General features: G+C 38.4%; 1 protein-coding gene across 5 annotated transcripts in view; it reads left to right on the plus strand.

The window, feature by feature from the left end:
* The first annotated feature begins 2,476 nt into the window (after positions 1–2,476).
* Positions 2,477–17,411, plus strand: part of Itpr (Inositol 1,4,5,-trisphosphate receptor) — a 160,406-nt gene continuing 145,471 nt past the window's right edge. For 3 of the 5 annotated variants that reach the window (XM_065234534.1, XM_065234538.1, XM_065234537.1), the window contains exons 1-2: positions 2,497–2,721; positions 10,985–11,674. The gene's annotated coding sequence lies outside the window, so the exon portion shown is untranslated. Of the gene's footprint in view, positions 2,722–2,747; positions 3,143–10,984; positions 11,675–17,411 lie in introns of those variants that run through there. The other 2 variants (XM_065234535.1, XM_065234536.1) reach the window with 2 other exon arrangements.

Genomic DNA, 17,411 nt, shown 5'->3' on the forward strand with positions numbered 1-17,411 from the left:
GAAATATCCAACTATCCAACAATCCTAATCAAATCGCTCATATATTCTCTCGTATGACACCAGGCAGCTCAGAAATCATTCCGAAAACTTCTCAACTGTCCAACAATTTAAATCACGTCGCTCAGATATTCACCCACGATACCAGGTTGCTCAGAAATTGTTTCAAAGGCCATCAGGTGATAAGTGATCTCCATAAATAATCAACAATCCAAATCGCATCCCTAAGATATTTTCTCATAGGGAAGGGGATATGGCTCTAATGTTGGCCTATGGATCTAAGACTGGGCCCATCGCTAAAAATCTGCTATTTATCAATTTTATATTGGGGAAATGACGGCTTCGGCATGACAGACTATTTTCGGCAACCCTAATTGAAACACTATTTTCACTGGAATTTCTTACGAAAACACTTCGCTGAATGCATGCAAACGATTCTTTATGCTTTCAGCTTCAATTTGACTATATTTTTACCACTTAGAAAAAGCAATCTAGCAAGGTTTTCTTGAAATGCAACACACGCACTACAAATTGTAGCTGATTTCGAGTTGCCGATAATAGAACAGCAGATTTACATGCAGTTCAAATGGAACGGTTGCCGAAGAAAAATTGGTTGCCGACAATACTCGCTCTCACTAGAGAAGATTGGAGCTTTGTAAAAGCGTTTCAAAACAGTTTTTGACAATTCTTTCGACTGAATTTGTTAGAGCTGCTGGCAGCAAAAGATTGTAAACAAACCAATACTGCATATGTGTGCGTTCCTTAGAGAAAAAGGCTATAGAAAGAAGGTCGCTGCTTAGGTTGCCGAGAATACGTAAATTCCCCTAGATGGTACGGTACTTATGGATATTTTTGGACGCTATTGAAAATTTAGTCGATTGCTGAATTTATGTATGGGCCCAAATTAGGGGCATTTAGGCCGACATTACATCCATTTCCCCTACCAAGCGACTCAGAAATTATTTCATAACCCTTCTGGTCGTGATCTCCATAAAGTTCTCAGGATTTTTTCAGTCTTTAGGTTGTTCAGGTACTAAACGTCATATAGTATTTCCAGTGAAAACTAGATGTATGAATACTGATATCAAGATAGGCTATATCTCGTTATATAGGTTGTAGTGTGAACGCAGTATAAAATGCCATAGAAAGGTGCGCTAAGATTGGACATTTATCATCACTTGTATCTCCTAACACATTTACGTTATAAATATTAAATATACAGGGCAACTGGTAGCTCATGATCAATCCGAAATAAGACATAGAAGACCTTAAAATATGAATAAAAAAACTTGTCCTCGTTTATACCCCAACTTCGGTTCTTTATATTGGAAAAAAAAAATTTTTTTTTTCGATATTTTATTTTTGAAAACATAGGATTTTATCTCGATTTTTAAAATCAAGATTTAAAGCAAAATATTAACTACACCGTTTGACACCAAACGAACAAATTGACAGCTCGCTGCCATAGAGATTGCTGACGTTTGTCGTACGTAGTATGCGTCACGTATACGTATACGCAAAATGTTTTCATCGGGAAAAAAAAACTTCATAGCGGAAAATTTTCCCGATGAATACAAATCACTTACACAATCATACTTTAGCAATCTCTATACAAAGTCCGACCGAGGGGCGCTATGATGGTGATGTTTGCTAATGTAATCACACTTATTCAAAATAGTTCCAGTGTACCCAAATTAATGATAGGGGAAATGGCTCTAATGGATCTAAGATTGGGCCCATCGCTAAAAATCTTCTATTTTATCAATTTTATCTAGATGAACGCTTCATTGGGACAGTACTAATGCATATTTTTGGTCGCTATTGAAAATCTAGTCGATTGCAGACTTTATATGTGGGCCCAAATTAGGGGCATTTAGGCCGACATTACATCCATTTCCCCTATGTAGTGAATTCCAGCAAAAAGTTATTTTACTGAACCCATTTCAGCAATTTTGTTTTTGCTGAAACGAAAATCGAAATTTGGTGTGTAACGACGATATTAAGGTTTTAATAATCGTAACCCTACTTTCGACCACATTTTCCACCACCTGCCTGGTTTTGCCACCACCCGCATCGGCCATCGCGGAGCTCTACATGTGGACGTGCTCCAGTTTGTTTACATTTTCCACAGCCCACAAAAGGGGTACTCCGATTGCATTCTTACTGGAAAAGTGGGTGGTCAGCTAATGGATCGGCTAACGGAAACCTGATTTTCTCACTTTGTTGAAGCAAGATAGCTTTGAAACTGAACCAAAATGCGATGATGTGATGCATGAAAGTATTAAAAACTAATTTGTAGGATCCTTTACATTGATAATAACATCATTCGAACCCGCTACAGACCACCCACAAAATCCAATAGGAATCCCCCCACAGTAAACCACCCATCAGCAGAAACCGATCGTGTCATGTGTCAGTGTATTTGTGCCGCCGGAGAGCAGCAGAGCAGCCATTCGCGAATCGTTCGTTGCCGTCGTCAGTTGTTCGCAAGGTGTCAAACGGTTCGGTCGTAGTTTTCGGTAAGTTCCCCAAGTCGCTGGAGTGTTTTTGTTGATCCCCCCAACAACAACGGGTTGAGAAAAGACGGTTGCGGGGGATTGGTGGTGAAGCTGCTGGAGTGTTGTTTTTTTGGTTCTTCTACTTGCTGGTACTGCTGAGCTGCTGTTGCTTATTTTACATCCAGTCAGTCGCCCAGAGAGAGAGAGAGAGTGGAGCAAGTTCAAAGTGAGTGAAGCAAAGGCTGACTTTTGTGTCGTCGTCGTTGGGTTGAGTTTGTGGAATTTGTGATTGCAAATTTGGGCGGTTTTTCGCGGCTTATCCTTCGGGTCCGGTAGGAAAGTGTGAACAAAAGTGCATGCCTTAGATGTGGTGTAAAATTTGATCGCAACTGGGTCGATTTTCCCGGGGGGAAAGGGCAAAACATGAGAGCCCATTAGCAGTCAGTCAGCTGAAGAAGAAGGTGTTAGTGGTGTGGAGCTCAGCTCAATAGAGGCGAAGTAGTGGTGGAGCAACAGTGCTACACTAGACGAAAATGGAAGAAGAAAACGAAACCAGCTGAATGATACCTGCTATAATAATGATAGTGGAAGTAGGTTGTGTACGAGGGAAGAAGCTAGAAGCGAGCATGTGTGGAATGTTCTAAAAGGTTTGCAGAATTAACATTGTGGCAAGCGGAACGAAGATAATGTTCACCTAATTTCGGTATAAGGAAATACCGAATGTGCCAGCAATTAGAAGAAGAGAAGCCTGTGCGACGACGATTAGCAATAAGCTGAGCCGAGCACGGCGTTGTCGATTCCAAAACAAGTTTCTGAAAGGTGGTGTACCCTTTCTGGGATGTTGGTAAAAACCTGCTGATCGGATGGTACGTCTGGTTTTGGGCAGGGTACCATCGCACGTCAAGGTCGACCTGTTTAATTCGGTAAATTCTAGGTTCGGTTATTGCATCGGTTCCTGGAATGGTTGTCATTTAGCTATAGATGGTTCAGTGCGAATTTACGTGGTTTCGTGAAATCAATTAAGGGGCAATCCTTGAATGCGGATTGTTTTTTTTTTAGATTTAAGACTCCCCTCCCCTTGCGTGGACAATCATCCATGCACATATTCAAGAATGTATATGCACCGTGTACATTCGTCTCTCCTCTCCCAAATGTAGCCCCCCCCCCCCTACTTGAACTATTCACGTGGTACTGTATCGATAGCAAAAAGTTGTTTCCAAATCCATAACAAATATTTTAGAATGAAAAAGGTGCATCAATTAATAATGTCGTGTCCTTCATAAGAAGTTAACTTCATACAAACAAATAAAAAAAAAACTATTCTTTTAGGTACTTTTATGATCTTATATTTTGTTTTTTTTTTTATAAATTTTGGACAGTGTGACAAAACAGATTTTTCGCACTTTTTGTACACATCATACAATATTTTTTGAAGTTGTTTCATGGTCTTAGTAGCTTTAGCAGTAGAGACTAAATTGATATCAATTCTGTACGTGTAATTAAACTTGTTCAGTTCTCAAATGGCGTCAAGAGAATCACTTGAAATTTTCTTGGAATTCTCATAAGACTCTCCTTAAAACGCTACTTAATTTTTCTTTTTGAAGCAATGTTCAAAATTTCCTCTATGAACCCCTCCGGAAATTCCATGAAACTATCTTTAAACTAGCATTTAACAATTCTGCAAAGATTTTTCAAATTATATCAAATGCTTTTGGAATTATTATCGATTGGAGCTCTCCTCAGAATTATCTGATTGATTAAGTGATTGAACAACTTTTAAGAGATGTTCAGCCGTACGTGGTCATTAAGGATAGCGTCTTGGAATTCACCTTTCAGGGCTGGTAGCAGGTCACTTTTTAGTAACTTGGTCACTATTTACAAGTCAGTCGCTAAATAGTCACTTTTTTCATCACTATTCCTTAAAATTTAGTCACTAAAGTCACTTTTTTACGACCAATGTTGAGAGTAAAGAATTTGATTTTTTAAACTCTGAGTAAAGTCTGACACGAAGAGTTGCGAACATATGGAAAGGTTTACTGTTGACGGAATCTAATATTTTGATTTTTTTTATCTTGAAATTGTCATAGACCCATCATAAACTTTCAGATATTTCGAAAAAAGTTCTAGCCTCAATATTCTGGCTATTTTACATTGAGATCTTGAAAGTTGTCCAAGCCTACACTGCACAAAAAGTTACGTAAAATTCACCTGAATAGGCACGTAGATATTTTCCATCCTACTTTTCAGGAGAATATTACGTGTTTTGGGGAGAGATTACATTTGAGTGATTCACATAAAAATCAATTGATTTTCACGTAAATTGTATCGGACTTTCCGACGATTAGCAAGTAAATGTTACTGGATTTTGTAGTAATGATAAAGTTAATTGATGGTTGCCTGTAGATATTCAATAATTTACAGTATTTAATAATTGGCAGTGATTATCTCGAAGTTGAAGTACATTAACCGTATAGTTCGTCAATTGCTGATTGTCAAAAACCTCGAACAATCAATTTCCGTAATTTATAAATGATTATTAATTTATAAAAATTATATATCTTGCGCTAGAAAACATGAAGAACCCTGGGAATCCCAACTCGTCGAACAACAACAAATGCGCACTTTCTTCTATCGCCATTTTTAAATTACGAATACGATGAGAAAATTTTCATGTTATGAAATCACGAAAAACTTACGTGAATTTCACTTAACCTTCACCAGCATTACATGTGGACTTGACCTATGAACTATTGACCTTATTGGATTCCTATTTTGAAGAGGCTATCTGATTTTTCAGGTAAAAATTACCTTTTCCGTTGGTTCAATGCATAATGTAAAAAAATGGTCAGGAAACTTTTCAACCTCTCGATATTTGTTCTAAAGCCAGAAATATGAATAATTTCTTGTTTATTAATTTATTTATTTGATAAGGCTCAACCGAATTAACTTTACAGAGCCGAGGATTCTTGGTCACTATACAATACATCTTAAAACTATAGTCAAAAGGTACAACACAATAAACACTTTATCTTCCGCTATCCAAAAAGCCTCCTCCATCAGAACTGGAGCCGCTTCCAGTAGTTTCATTGTATGGCAAATTGCTGTACGCCAACGAGGGTCAGAGCGCGTCCATTGCAGCAATGGACGCAAAACGTGGTCAGCACTCACACACTCATCACGAAACGGTTGCTTTCCAAAGTCGACGACGCATCGACCAAAAGAACTGCTGATGAAGAACAATGAGGAGGACCACACAATGGTTGCTGCCGAGAAAACAGACGATCGCGTAGCACACATCGAGAGTGGCCTGCTTTTGTCGACAGCCGAGTGAACACTGATATGAATAATTTCGTTAGCTTCAGTATTTTCCCAAACATAAAAAAAAAGTATGAAAAATATTAGAAAAACGGATGATTGGAACCATATCTTTCCGATCAATAAATGTGGTCACTATTTGATCACTATTTTCGTAATTTTAGTCACTAAAGTCACTACTATTATTTTTTTTTCCTGTATAAGCTAGTATGCAGCTAGAATTGTTTGTTGGGTACTCAAATATGAGTCAGATTCATTAGCCGTACAGTTTGTTTTGACGGCAAGATTGCCTGCACGCTATTTATAATCAATTGAAATCTGAGTAGGTAGGATCTACTCATATCCGTCAAACATAGGGCTACCCAAAATTGAGTAAACAAAGTTGGAACTGACAAGATGATAAATGAGCAACATTCTTCGGATTCAGCCATTCGTCATCTTTTCAGTCCAAACTTTGTTCACTCAATTTAGGGTACACTACTGTTGACGGATATGAGTAAATCCTACTCAAATTTTGTTTATGGCTTGACATTTTGCCTACGGGATTTTTCTTCAGTGGAGTGAAAGGATAAGAAACGATCCACTATGTTTCACGAAACTAACATTTGCTTATGGAGTTATCCTATAGGAGTGAACAGTTGCAGAGTCGTCGTCAACGCGAATGGTTTTACCAATACCAAGACAAAGAAGTTATCAAATAAACTTCGTAGGCCATAATTAAGAGTCTTAGACGTCCTTAATATTCGGCTCATACACAGTTAAAATTATTTTGTAATTTTACACGAATTTCCATGCACATAAAAAGAGCATGCATTTTCATGTAAAATTAAATTAGTTTTTAAATTTACACGACTTGAAATTTACATGCATGTAAAATTAAACGTCACTTGAATTTTACATGGATGGCTTAAGATGGGCTCACTTGGTAATTCTACAGGACATTTAGAATTACACGCATTTGGCTTTTTGAACGAATTTGCATAAAATCCAACTGATTGTCAAGTACGCGGAATTATCACCCACGTGGAATAACCAGCCTTCACGGCACAGTACATACCCCACACTTCCACCGCTGCATCAAATCGATCAGTCAGGAAAAAAAGGAACCACGAGCGCATTTTTGAATGTTTTTCTATTTTTTCCATACCCAATTTTTTTGATTTTCTGCACGAACTAAAAGTGCTCTCTGTATAAAACCGCTTTAATCAATATTTTGTCTGTCATCCATTTTCTATTTGTGGACGCGCGTATGCACGATAAATCGTTCCACATATCCAAAATTGAGCGCACAAAACAAACCGAGTGGAGAAAAAACTGATCGAATAATCGGTCCGTCCGCCATATTAGCATTCTCAATGTTTGTTGATTTAAATTTACACAATTTACAGTTGAAAATCCGATGTTCTTCGATAAGTTTTTACACCACGTGGTGATATTACACTGCAAGAGAAAATTAATCGAATAAACGTGTAATTTTATGAGTTTTATCATGATTTTATTATGTGCATGATTTTTAATGTAAAATTAAATTAAAACATAGTTTAAAGCGATGTAATTTTAAAATGGGTTGGTATACATGTCATGTAATTCCTTATTTTTTGCTGTGTAGTTATAAAACGCAAATAGCGTTAAATTTTCTAAATTTACAATAACAGTGAAAAGTGTGAGTAAAAGTATACTCCACAGTGCAGTCCACAACATTCAATTTTATCTTTTTTTTTTAATCAGTGTTCACTCGGCTGTCGACAGAAGCAGACCACTCTCAATGTATGTCACGCGATCGTCTGTTTACTCGGCAGCAACCATTGTTGTGTGGTCCTCCTCATTGTTCTTCATCAACAGTTCTTTCAGTCGATGCGTCGTCGACTTTAGAAAGCAACCGTTTCGTGATGAATGTGTGAGTGCTGACCACGTTTTGCATCCATTGCTGCAATGGAAGCGCTCTGACCCACGTTGGCAAATCTGCCATACAATAAAACCACTGGAAGCGGCTCCCGTTCTGGTGGAGGAGGCTTATTGGATAGCGAAAGATAAAATGTTTATTGTGTTGTACCTTTTGACTATAGTTTTAAGATGTATTATATAGTAAACAAGAATCCTCGGCTCTGTAAAGTTAATTCGGTTGAGCTTTATCAAATAAATTAATAAACAAAAAAGAATCTTTTTTTAAAGTAAAGGGTGTACCGTTTAATACCCGCACACACAAAATTCATTCTCAAAATTCGAGTTTTTATGCGATTGTCACCAAATTTTCAGGGAGGTAAAAGATACAATTAAGGTTAGTTTTGGCATCATTAATTTATTTTATTTCGCCTTTATATCCGAATGCGCGAACCATGGCCTTATCCCCAGCCATAAGGTTCTGTACGACCTCAGAATCGACAGTTTTTTTGATTATCACCCATGCTTTCTTCATTTCCTCTACATTCTTCACCACTTTAGGTGCTCGTTCATAATGGCCCAGTATTTTTCTATTGGGCGCAGTTCCGGAGTGTTTGGGGGGTTCAGATCTTTCGGCACGAAATCGGCATCATTCGCCTTATACCACTCTAGTACGTCCTTCGTGTAGTGACATGATGACAAATCTGGCCAGAAGATAGTCGGACTGTCGTGAGCCTTCAAGAGAGAGAGAGAAGCCGCTTTTGGAGACACTCTTCCAAATACACCTGTCCTTTTATGGTGCTTGCGGTAACGAAAGGTGTACTCCGCTTTCCGCGAATACAAATCGCTTTACAATTTAAGAACTTTTTGGCGAACTTCGACATCTTCTGTTTCCAGAGGTTCTCGTGAACATCACACTTATCCTTGGCAGTCACATACAGGTTTCCTGGAATCTGGTTGAAATCCGCCATCCAATATGTCTCGTCATCCATTACGCAGCAGTGTGGTTTCGTTAATTTCTGGTCGTAAAACTTCCGGGCAGGGCTTTGTGCGACCGTTGCTGTTTCTCGTCACGGTTTGGGGACTTCTGAACCTTAAATGTACGTAGTCCAGCTCGAGTTTTGGTATTCAACACGTTATATCAACTATAGTCTGAACCAAGGTGACACCAGTGGTCTCTGTTCCGCAATCTAGTGCCAATCACCAACGGACATCGAGTGCCATCCATTGACGGCAATCGAATGTGCTGGATGGCAGCTTCCACACCTGCGTAGGATATTGCACCCATTCAATACAAATGGGCCGGGACCAACGGCTTTATTTCCCTTCTGAAGGAAGACGTGATCAGAGATTTTTATGCCTCAGAAAAACAGGCTTGCTGAAACTCCTCAAACTCACTGGAGGATTTAAAACACTCTTGTCCTGCGAGTTTAGCCAGCCCTCACCTCGAGTGAGTAGCGGCAGGAATATGGAAGAAGTGAACAAAAACTCATCGAGAGATAGGGAGAGTGAACTTCAGCGAGAGGATGATTTGATGTGAGGTGCGCTTTTCGAGATTCCGGATGACTTTTTTGTTCGACGCAGAAGCTCAGAAGTTCACCCAGAGTGAGAGTGAGAGATGGTGATAGAAAACATGTAAATGAACGGCAGCAAACCTCACTCTCATTTTATCCCCCATTCGCTCACAAGCTCTGAAGCTCAGTGGAATGATTTGGCAGTAGACTCCTCAGAAAAATGCTACGCTCGGCTCCTTTCAAACTCGTGAGCGAGGCTCCATCAAGCCTGCAGAAAAATCCCACCGACCTCGGCTGGGATTAAACCATTGGGGTGAGAAAGCAGTCACGCTTACCACGACACCACAGGTGCCGGCTATGACATCAGTCTAGGCGTGTACACTGAAGCAAATGAATGTAAGAATTCCATAAGAACCACTTATGAATTTTAGCCACAAGAAATCGGTATGAATTTCAATGATTTACCTTATGAAAAATAATGTCGACAAAAAATAATAACACGGAGAAGACCGGAACCGAACCATCAACGTTGAGATTAAGGGTCCTGTGTCTGAAACATTCGTCTGTTAACGCTTGGGAATATGGAATTGCTAAAGAAGTATAAGAGCTACCTCATGTTAGACAAAAATCTTTCATAAATCACACTTATGAAACACATATGTGTCGTTCATAAGTCGAGCCTTATGAAATTATTAAGTCTATTTCCCTCAGTGTTAGAATGCATAATACAGTTAATGCTGTCTGCCACACCTTTTATTTGACTAAACTTATGAATTAAATACATGCAGAAATCATAATATCACGAATGGTTTTAGCCACCCTTCTCACCGGGAGAGGGTATTACTGTTGCGTTTTTTTAAAACATATGGGAATTCGAGAAGTGGACCATTTTGTTAATTTTTAATATTTGCTAGCATGTTACTAAAAGCGAAGACATCATATCAAGAAGACTGACAACTTTGCCAAAATCCAAGCGACAGATACAGTAGCGCTGCGTTTGAGTGAAGGTGGAAGCAACGCATAGAAAAATGAGCAAATACACAAACCTTTCTTCTGAGGATGTAATCTTTGCTATCAAATTCGTTCGAAGCATTTACCTTTGAGCGGCAGATTGTACCTGTATCATAGCGTTCGTATGAGAAAAAGGAAGAGTTGTCAGTCTTCTTAATTTGTTGTCTTCGCTAAATGGTAAGTCCTTTCAGTTTATGACATTATTTTTTTTGTATGACCAACGCAGTGTAGTTTTTCGTTAGTGCAATAATGCGTCAAGATCATGGCGCCTACAAATAGAAAAATATGAAAATTTAACTAAACTTTCTAATGTGTTTATGTTGAAAAAAAAACAATGTTATTCACTATAAACTTGTTTATCTATAAAAAAAAAAATTAATTTAACCTACCGTATGTTTGGCTTATTGATTTTGCGTTTTTCTCGGTTTTCCCGGCTACTTTTCAAATTACCGGTTATTCCCCGTTGAACCCCATCACTCCTCAAAAACCCAATTAAAAAACTCTGAAATTGCTCGACAAACACCAAGGAGTGTTAACTTGTTTTGGAAACGTCAACCCCATGTTTCAAGCAAACATCTGTGGTACTCTTACTGTAAACCACCGCAGCTCAGCTTAAAGTTAATACATACAGCAAACTCACGGAATCCCATCCCATCCCCACCAACCAAACGGAAAGCAATAGCTTCCCGGAACACAAGAGAAAAGCAATGCTCCAACTCGCCCGGCTCTCGAAATTAAAAGTGCGTTTTGTTACTCCCTACTTTACAGCTGAAATTTCGTCTGTGACCAACCAACTTGAGTAGAGAAAAGTGTTTTCCAGCGCAGAAAAGATAAAAGAAAAAGATATACCTTGTGTCTGTGCAGAAAGTCATATGTAATTCACGTACCGTACGAAGAAGAGGAAGAGAGAGATAGAGGGAGTGGGAAAAACAAGTTTTCCAAAGTGCGAAGCATCAAGCCAACATACACCTATAATGCGAGAAGAAGACGTATTGTAGTAGATATTGTGTGCTAGCAAATATCAGAAGAATAAGAATAAAAGCGTGTTTGTGTATGTTTGCTATCCGTGTTTGTGTATGTTTGTGCTTCCTGCGTGTTATATAATTGCATCGGGGGCATTTATCACCTACTCCTCCTGGCTTCCAGGCAACAAGGGCCTCGTCGCAGTCAGTCAGCGCCACCCACTCGCCCAGATTGACTGAATCAAGTTGGGCGAATGAATATAAACAAACATTTCAATTTACTGAAGCTAAAATATTAATTGAAGTTCGAAAAGTGTGTATTTGTGTCTGGCGAAGGAAGAAGGTCAAGATCATCGCCTCTGTGATCATCAGTTTTATCGCTTATTGCTGCTGCTGCTGCTGCCGGTGCTTCTGTACGTGAGAATAGTGATCGTCGTTGGATACGTATAGCTACGACCATTTTACTACCGCTACAGCGAGTGGACAATTGTCCCCGGTAAGTGTGCAGAAACAATAACAATATGCCGCACATTATAATTTTAATAATCAATTAAGCCTACCCCACCGCCACCGGTGAATGAGCTGGGTCAGGTTGAGGTTTTTTATGAGAGCTAATAAAAGTGATGGAGGGTCGAAATGATTGACGTTTTTAGGCAGCTACGCCAATCTATTTATTTGTTGACTTTTTTTGTTGGATGACATTGCTAAAAATATTTCGATCCTGGAATGCGTTCCAATGAGCAAGTTAATTGCAAATGTGACCTGCGTGACAGTGATGAAATCGATTTAATTTTTTTGATTTATAAGGCATGTTTAACATATCATTATCTCTTTGAACCAGGTCTATTAAGACCGTCGCTTTTATATATGCTTTGCTAAATCTAGGTAAGCATTTTTTGTATTATACTTACTTTAACACATTTTAGGTCATTCGTAATGAGATTTGAACTCGTGACTTTGGCGTGGGAGGTATGGTTGTTAACCACTTCGCTGGGGCCGTGCTCACTAAAGTGTGTTCCATTTAGAATTTGGTCTCCAAGGGAAAATAACGCTAAGGGTGTCATTTTGTAGGTTTTTTTTTTAGCTTCAAGGAAAAAATACATGACAAATTATTCGCTTACTTTTTCTCGGATGAATTTTTGAAATTTTCACTGAATACCTCCCATCATGTCTTGCACAGTAGTACTGTCAACCTTATCTGCCATCTTTTTCCACCACTCCTCCAAATCAGATGGTGTTTTGATTGTTTGCCACATTTATTCAATTGCCCAAAATGTTTCGATGGGGCGAACATCTGAATGGTGGATGAGTACTTTTTTCAATAAAATCGACATTATTCTGCTTATTTCAATGACATCGCTGATGTAATGGCAGCTGGTTAAGTCGGCCCAGAACTTTATGGGAACTTCGTGTGACTGAAAAATGTCAAAATTCTATTCTGACACTGGCGTGCAAAGGGTGGGGCAAGGTGGGGCAATTGCCCCACCTTTTATAAATAAGATTTTTATTTCCACATTTACAAAATTATGACATAAAATAACTTGATTTCTTGATAACTTGATTTGAAGGTAAAATAACTTCATTTCATAATATAAGAACACTAAAAACCTTTGAGATGGTGCCTGAAAATAGCACCACAAAGGTGCATGAAGAGACAAACTTCAATGAAATTTTTTGGTCAAAAAATTGCACCACAGTGGAGTGGTGCATACAAAAAATTTCTGGTGCAAGAGAGTAAATTTAAGGTTGAAAAAATTCACCTTCGTGATAGTAAATCGAAAAAATACCTTTTATTGAATATTTCTGGTGTAAAAATATCATCAAGGTGGTACATGGAGGAACTAATCAAAATGAATAACTCTGGTGGAAAAATTAAATCACGATGTTTGGCGTGCACATTTAACTGAAAATTTTCTGGTGGAAAGTTCGCCTTAACTGTGGTAAAAGTAAGGTTTATTCATTTTTCTGGTGCATAATTTGCATCGTTCTGATGAATGCAAGCTTCATTGACAATTTGTGGTGGAAAATTTGCATGAAGAGGCAAAGTCTGAAAATTGCACCACAAAGGTGCATGGTGAAACAAACTTCACTGACAATTTTTGGTGCACCGTTCTGGTGAATGGAGGAGCATGCTTTACTGAAAATTTATGATGCAAAATTTGAATCACTCTGATAAATGAAATGAACAGAAAATGTCAGGTGGAAAACTTGCACTGGTCAGGTAAATGAAGGCACAGGCTTTATTTAAAATTAAGCTATATTGAAAATTTCTGGTGGAAAATCTGCACCGTTCTGGTGAACGGATGGGAAAGCTTTTCTGAAAATGTTTGGTGTTTAATTTGCATCCTTCTGTTGAATAGTGAAACAAATTTCAATAATAATTTCTGGTGGAAAATCTGCACCATTCTGATGATTGGAGGGAAGCTGCTTTATGATGAAAAATCTGAAAATAGGGGCAAGCTTTATTTGGTGGCAAACCTGCAACATTCTGATGATAGGAGAAGCAATCTATATTGAAAATGTCTGGTGAAAAATGAAAAAAAGGAAATGTGCACCAATCAGATGATTGGAGAAGCAATTTTTATTGAACATTAACGGTGGAAAATTTGCATCGTTCTGGTCAATTGAAATTTTCTGGTGTAGAATTACCTGTGGACAAGTTTGTATTGAAAATTTCTGGTGTAAGATTTGCAACAATCTACTGCATGGATGAGGCAAGCTGAATTGAAAATTCCTGATGTAAAAATTGCACAGTTCTGGTGAATGGAGGGGCAAGCTTTATTGAACATTTCTGGTAGAAAAACTACAACGTTTTGGTGAATGGACGGACAACTTAAACTTGACTTCCAAGAAGAACCTCAAGGGTATTGAATTCTGAAGACAGTTCCAAAAGAAAAAAAATCTGAGATTGATTTCATGAAAATTCTGTATATTCTAGTGAATCCTGCAGATAGGTCTAAGATAATTTTGAAAATAATACCGAGAGAATCAAATTTTGAATGAAATTCCAAAGGGATGTTGAGGAAAACTTCAAGGGAATTCCGAAGATAATTTCAAGCTCATGCTGGAAATAATTTCTGGAGAATACAGAGGAAATTCTTCTGAAACTTTATGGGAATTTCAGTTCCAAGGTGTTCTGAGAAAAAAAAGTTCAGAAATATTCCGAGAAGAACCTCAAAGATATTGAATTTTTAGGACAGTTCCAAAATATTTCTAGAGAGAATTCAAAGAAAATTATGCCTCCTGCAGATAGTTCCGAGATAATTTTGAAAAGAATACCGAGAAAATCAAATTTTGAGTGAAATTCCAAAGGGGTTTTAAGCAAAATTTCAAGCGAATTCCGCGGACAATTTCTAGCTCATTCTGGGAAAAATTTCTGAAACTCTAAAAGAATTTCAGTTCCAAGGTGTTCTGAGAAAAAAGTCATGAAGAATTCTAAGTATAATTCCAGTGGACTTCTGAGAAGAATTTCAAAAGAGCTCTTAAAAGAGTTCTAAAAATATCCGAGAAGAACGTCAAGGATATTGAATTCTGAGGACAGTTCCAAAGGATTTGTGGGGAGTATTCTAAGAAAACTCTGCGAATAATTTCTAGTGAATCCTACAGATAATTTCAAGATAATTCCGAAAAGAATACCGAGAAAATAAATTTCTGAGTGAAATTCCGAAGGAATTTTGAGGAAAATTTCAAGGGAGTACCGATAAGTTCTAGCTCATTCCGGGAATAATTTCTGGATAATACTGAGGAAGTTCTTCTGGACTCTAAGGGAATTTCAGACCCAAGGTGTTCTGAGTAAAATTCAAGAAGAGTTCTAAAAATAACTCCAGAGGATTTCTGAGAAGAATTTTAAAATATCTCATAGAGTTCTAAAAATTTTGAAAGGAACCTCAAGGAATTCTGAGGCTAGACTTTTTCGCAACTGTACAAAGTTTAAAGACAGCTTTTGGATTCCCTAATTAAAAAGTGGGTATTAGTTTGCCATTGAACCTTGGTCTCTTGTTGTCTTACTAAGAATTCGTCTAAGTATCATTTCGGTTAAAGCCCTACTATTGCAACCATTTGACGAACCGATCATCATCGACATCGTCGATGAGATTAAATTGCCAATTCCATTGGCTGTCTGAAAACAGTTTGCATTGCAGAAGATGAACCACCACCAGGGCAAAAAATAAATAAAATTAGCTAAATTGAACAGTAGGGAAACAGTTGTGGGTGGATTACACTATCCACCACGCACTTTGGAGTACTCCCCATCCCCAGATTGAATGCACCATAGAAAAAAATGCCCCTCCTTAACAAGATTCCTATACAGTGAATTCTGGACACATTCCTTCTTGTTAAGTTGTCCATTCATAGTCGCTCTTGTGAAGAAAACCTTTGTTTTCTTTTCACAACAGCCTTGCCAAATCATCATGTATTATTATATATATATTTTTTTATTATAGTCACTTTAACGGTCTTGGGTCATTCGTGACTTGTCCGGGGGTGAGATTTGAACTCGTGACTTTGGCGTGAGAGGTATGGATCTTAACCTCTACGCCGGGGTTGCCCCCTGTTTTCACCACTGAATAAATAATCTCCAGATCAGAACGCTATCAACAATTTCTTGCTACGATAACTAGAGATGCTACTGTAATTAAAAAGAAGCGGCCTACTAACATGACCAGACTTTAGCAGGATATAGTTTTACATGTTAAAGCGAAATTTGTGCAGTGCTATTATATATTTGAAAAATCTTTAATTAATTATCAATCCTACCGAGTTTTCTGGGCCATTGACATCACTATCTTAACACTCAACTTTTACAGTCCTTGACAATTTCACATTTTTTTCAACTGTTCAAAAGTGTGTGAAAATTATAGTAATTGAAAATTGTTACAGCTGTTAAAACTTGCACGGCCGAATCTGACTCATAGTTGCAGAACTGTGAACAGGCGCGGATTTCGCAAATTTCGCGAATTTCGCGAATTTTGCGGATTTCGCGGTTTTTGCGGGTTTGAACTTTCAGTCGTGAAAATCGTGGAAACTTTAAATGGTGTGTGTGTATTCCCTCTAACCCCCACTGGCAAGCAGTGTTATTATGGAAGAACTCTCTATACAATGTCGCATTTATGGTCATTGTAGTCAGATTTAGTCCGGGAGTTAGAAAGTGATAGCTATATTACAGATCCAGCAACCCATTTCAGAATGTCTGGAGAGTCACGCCCATTCCGAGGTTACTTTCACTTACAATAAGCACCGCATGTATGTATTACCCCTATCAATTGGATATTAGTATTACACACACACTTCCAGCTTCAAAATGTTCTTTTGAATCCTGGCACGTATTTAGTTTATGTTTTTTTTTAATTATAAAAAAGTATTTGGACTGGTTTCACCATGTCAATCTGATCCTCCAGTCCATGGCTTCCGTAGTTCCGAACACACATTTTCTTGCACTGCCATGCCTGAGAGGAAGTTCGCGTCTAGTGCTTTCCCCAGGAACCATTCGCGGCCACCAGTTACACCCCGTCCAGTCTTGGGCGTATCCAGCGAGGCATTTTTCAGATTAGTCGCAATCTTCGACATCGGCAAGAGACCAGCAGCTGAACGCTTTTGCAAGCGGAAAACTTGCTGATTCACGTCTGCCACCGAATCACCACCAAAACTCGCGACGAACACATTATCAGCACTTGCCCGGGCTAATTCACCAACCGGACCGTGTTAAAACTCGTCCACGGTGACGAATCCCTCAATAGAACTACACGCTGAAAGTGTGGCATCCAAACTCGGAGAATTGGGCTCCCGGGAGGCAATGAAACCGACACCAAACAATGGAACTGTAGCTGCGACGTAGATTTTGGAGGTTAAATTCAAGGTCAACCGAATCACTCAAGGTGGACCTTTTTCTTCTTGCTTCTTTCTTTTGTCACTGCATGTTTCTATTTTTCACTAGCTATATTCTTCTCTTTTTTAAATTAAATTTGGCTATCACTAAATGATAACTTTATGAACACTTGAACTAAACTTCAGCACACAAATTAACAAATTCAAAGCAATTTTTTTTTAATTCGCTGGCGAAAAATACGCAGCAAAAGAAAAACAAGTCAGCTTTCAAGCGCGGCCTACTGCGATCTCCCAATCGTGGAAACTTTAAATGGTGTCGCGAAAATTGTGAAAGGGTGCTATCACGAAAATTGCGGAATTCATTTCCGTGACGCGAATTGTTTACGGTAATTTTTAGGAAAAATTAC

This window comes from Ochlerotatus camptorhynchus, unplaced genomic scaffold (assembly GCF_037179485.1).
Source record: "Ochlerotatus camptorhynchus isolate MF236.1 unplaced genomic scaffold, CSIRO-AGI_Acam_v1.1 ptg000434l, whole genome shotgun sequence".
Taxonomy (NCBI): domain Eukaryota; kingdom Metazoa; phylum Arthropoda; class Insecta; order Diptera; family Culicidae; genus Ochlerotatus; species Ochlerotatus camptorhynchus.